Here is a 4,574-nt window from a genome sequence, read left to right as displayed (position 1 = left end):
GTCAGCCGACCCTGCACCCTAGCTACCCTGGTGCTGTTCTGACCGGAAGAGGTTTGTCGCCATTTTTTTTAAAAACAGGGTCTCTCACTGAATCTGGTGCTCACCAGTTTGGCCGAGAGGTTTAGGTAATGAGCTGCAGGGATCTGCCTGCCTCTGCCCTGCCATCCCAGTGTTGAGGTTACAGATGTGCACTGTGTGGGTGCTCAGGATACAAACCCAGATGCTCATGTGTGTGGCTAGTACTTTGCCAACTGAGCCATGGCTCCAACTCAAAGAACGTTTTCGTTTAAAAAAACTACAAGCAGAAACCGGGCTAGAGAGTTGGTTTTGGGATTTTAGAGCCTTTGCTCTTGCAAGGGACCTGGGTTCAATCCTAGCCCCTACATTGTGTCTCGCCACCAACTCTTAGTCCAGTTTCATGGCTTTGAACACTGTCTTCTGACCTCTTTGTGTATTAGGCACACAAATGGTGTGCATATGAACATACAGGCAAAATACTCATACACATTTAAAAAAAAAATCCTACAAGCAGCGAGCTGATAAAAGCACTTGCCCTGTGGATTTCAATCCTGAGAAGCCAGAAACCAAAGTTGAATGGAGAGAACTGAATGAAGCTGTTTGTTTTTTTAAAAATGGGGCTGGGGAACTCAGTGGATAACAGTGCTTGCTCCCCAAGCGTGAGGCCCTGAGTTCAGATCTCAGAACTCTGTGCAGTGTGCTTCCTTCTCTGGGGCTCACTGGCTATCAGCCTGGCTGCAAGTTCAGGGAGGGACTGTGCTGTCTCAAGGGAATAAGGCAGAGAGTGATAGGGAAGGACCCCCAACATCCTCCTCTGACGTCTGCACGCATATGTGTGTGCGAGAGCACACATGCACACACACACACACAAAGTATGTAATAGTGAATAATTAAAAATGGAATTTAATTAAAAAAATAAAGTAAAAATAAACACCCAAGTGTGACAGGTCTGAAACTCCATCTTGTAGGCTATTGAGGTAGGAGGACCTGTGAATTGAAGGCCAGTCTGGGCTGTATATCTAGTCCTAGACCAGTTAGGGCTACATAGCAAGATCTTGTATTAAAAAAATATGTAAGTAGGAGCTGGAGAGATGACTTATTATTTGAGAGTATTTGTTGCCGTTGCAGAGGGCGTCTAGCACCCACGTGGCAGCTCACAACCAAAAGTAATGCCTATGTTATTCCTGGTCTAAGGGATCTAGAGCCCTCTTCTGGCCTCCACAGGGACTGCAGGCACACAAGGGGTAGACAAAACACCTATACGCATACAAAGAGATATTTAACACTGAAAATAAAGTAAATAAATTATAAGCAAACGTTTTAGAAAGATACTGACCACCAAAAACAATAAATAATCACATAAAATATAATACGGTCTTATCTGAGACTAAGAAAGCCTTTAGGTTGAGTGCTGTGTGGTGTGTGGAAGAGATTGGCTTCACTGACCCTCAACTATTCATGCTGCAGCTGACAGAGCCTGGGGTCCACAGTTCCCTCTAGCCTGTTCCCTCCCCCATGTATCTGCATCCTGGGCTCTCCCTAGGCTGTGATTTCACAAGGAGCAAGGCCAGGACTCCTGAATGTTCTCAGCAGTCTGTGGGCAGCAGAGCCACCTGCTGCTATTCTGGTGAGGCACACCCATTGCTCCTTCCAAGGACCTTATCAGAAGCCAAAGGGCTGGGAGCCTAGACATGAAGCAGGAACTTCTGTGGTCTGTTACTCTAATGAAGTCTGCTCTGCCTCAGCTGTCTTCTCTCTCATTCCAGGACAGTCAGGCTCTCAATGTTTCTGCTTCTCTAAGCCCCTGGGTATTGTGGTTATCATAGCTGCTTTCATTATCATCATTGGCGCTGTCATCATTTTGATTCTCAAAATCATTTGCTATTGTAAAAGAGGTGAGTGAATGCCTGGCAGTGGTGGCACACAGACAGAGGAAGCCACTGTTCCAGTAAATCTAAACTCACTGTGTCTATCCTTTTTTCTGATTTCAGGAGAGAATATTCAGCTCTGTAAGTAGTGTGCTGGGAATTCTGGGGGGGGGGGCGGAGAGGTGTCAGAATCTCATATAGCCAAGGTTAGCCTCAGACTTGCTATGAAGCTAATGATCTTAATTTTTTAAAAAAAAGGTTAAGCTGGGCATGGTGGCGCACGCCTTTAATCCCAGCACTTGGGAGGCAGAGGCAGGCGAATTTCTGAGTTCGAGGCCAGCCCGGTCTACAAAGTGAGATCCAGGACAGCCAGGGCTATACAGAGAAACCCTGTCTCGAAAAACAAACAAACAAACAAACAAAACAACAACAACAACAACAAAAGGTTTATTCAAAAAGTATATTCATGAGGTCCCTCCCACCCCACTATTTGTATGTTTGTGCAGTGGCTGGATTCCTTAGCACTGGAGTTACTGAGCCACCATGTGGATGCTGAGAACTGAGTCCTTAACACTGAGCCTGACCAAGAGCTCCTGGTTCTCTTTCCTTTACCTTAAGTATTACTACACCTAGTTTCCCAGTCATTGTGAGTACAATGTCTGTAGTCTTTTCCTAGAAATTCATGATGGTGGCTCCTGACCCTCCCATTGCTGAGGGCTCAGGTCTTGTTAGGGTGGCGATACAGTTCCAGAAAGCTGGAGATGAGGCAGCCCAGGCCTCCCTACCTGAATCATGCAGTTTAATTTGTGCCATGGTGTTTGTGTTCTCTTTATGAGAGCTGAAGTCTGCTCTGAGAATAAACAGAGTAGAAATTGTAAACAGAAAATCAAAGGGAGGTGTGTTATCTTTATAAAGAGTTCCTTGAGATGTTGTAACAGATGACTGCAAAGTGGGGGTCAGCTCATCAGGGATGTAATGTCTCCTCATTCTCATGGCTAGAAATCTAAACCTAGAGCTAGTCAGTCCTTGGCTTGAGGCAGCTTAAACTAGTGTGCCATCATCTTCAGATGGCCCTCTCTCTGCCTGACCAGTCCTTGGAGTATATCCTCACCTATAAAAATCTATCCAACTAAGACCCTAACTACAGGAGACGGGTCAGGACATGGATTTATCTTTTGGAAGCCATAGATCACCCCAGGGTAGGCTTGTCCTAGGATCTCTCTGGTCAGGCCCTGATGTCACATGGTCTATCTCTCCCTGGCTGGCCCTCCAAATACACGGCATCTCATCTTCTCAACATGCCTTGTGTGGTGCTAACCACCTTGCCAGGCACTTCCCTGAATGCTGGAGGCTTCATTAGGGTAAGGAAGGGCAAGGTCAACCTCCATAAACGATTCACCCAGAGCCTCTGGCCTTCCTAGAAGAGACCAGAAGTTCTTTCCATTAGGAAGACTGAAGTCATGTTGGGCTTGGCTGCTTTCTGCCACCTGAGTAATAGACAGATAATAGGTTAGTGACAGTCTTGATCAGCCCTGTCCCAGCCTGGGTCTCCTGACCACTGGGGATTACTTGAGGACACAAAGAGCCTCTCCTACCCTGAGAAGCAGAATCACAGAACCACTGTAGCTTTCCTCCTCAACATTCAAGAGATATAAATAGACTCTTGGTTTTGTGTGTGTGTGCTCACTTTGTGTTTTATTTTCCAGCCTCCACTATGCTATGAAGCTCTGGAAAGTAAGCAGATGGCATTCCTGAAGATCACTGGATTTAAGGAAGTTAGGAAGCAATGAACACTATTGTTTCTAAACTGGAGACTGACCTTGCAGGAATGTATTTGCAAACTGTGGCAACTTAGCTGCTAAAAATTGTGTTTGCTTCACCCTCAAGCTAGAGTCAAGTGTCCTTTGATACAGGACTGAAACATTCCAAATAGCCCATCTGAATTTGGAGCTGACATTCATCCCACTGCATACCCCGTGGTCCCCCAGATATGTGATGTGCCCATCTTTCTTGTGAAGACCAGAGGGCTTCTCTCTGTATGCAGCCAGAGGGCTTCCCTCCTTGAAGCCTGCCTTGGCTGGCCTCAGAGATAGGAGGTTTTGTGCTATGAACTTGTAAGCTAAAGTCAGTTTGGGCTCATGGTGCGCAGAATGTCCTCCTAGAAGGCAAGGATGGGAGGACCCAAAAATGTTGTCCTTTGAGCCCACATCAGGATGTGGCCCAGACAAGGTGCTTTGTTATCCATAAAAACCCATAACAAAGCCCCTGGCAGGCCAGGCTGAGCAACTGTGGACTTTGCCACACCAGACACTGGGAATAGTGTCTGTGTTTTTAGGCTCTCCACCCCCCAGGCATCTAAGAACTAGCCTTAGTCTTTTTTGGGAAGGAAAGGGTTTATTTGGCTTACACTTCCATACTGTTGTTCATCACCAAGGAAGTCAGGACTGGAACTCAAGCAGGTCAGGAAGCAGGAGCTGATGCAGAGGCCATGGAGGAATGCTCTTTACTGGTTGTTTCCCCTGGCTTGCTCAGCCTGTTCTCTTATAGAACCAAGACTACCAGCCCAGAGATGGTTCCACCCACAAGGGGCCTTTCCCCCTGGATCACTAATTGAGAAAATGCCTTACAGTTGGATCTCATGGAGGCATTTCCTCAACTGAAGCTCCTTTCTCTGTGATAACTCCAGCT

General features: G+C 46.5%; 1 long non-coding RNA gene across 1 annotated transcript; it reads left to right on the top strand.

Moving 5' to 3' along the window:
* The first annotated feature begins 1,611 nt into the window (after positions 1 to 1,611).
* Positions 1,612 to 4,309, top strand: LOC115031491. The gene is made up of 3 exons (XR_003837116.1): positions 1,612 to 1,913; positions 2,010 to 2,027; positions 3,593 to 4,309. It is a non-coding gene; the product is annotated as an uncharacterized LOC115031491 (long non-coding RNA).
* Positions 4,310 to 4,574: the final 265 nt, after the last annotated feature.

This window comes from Mus caroli, chromosome 7, assembly GCF_900094665.2.
Source record: "Mus caroli chromosome 7, CAROLI_EIJ_v1.1, whole genome shotgun sequence".
NCBI lineage: Eukaryota > Metazoa > Chordata > Mammalia > Rodentia > Muridae > Mus > Mus caroli.
This window is presented reverse-complemented; position numbering and strand designations above follow the sequence as displayed.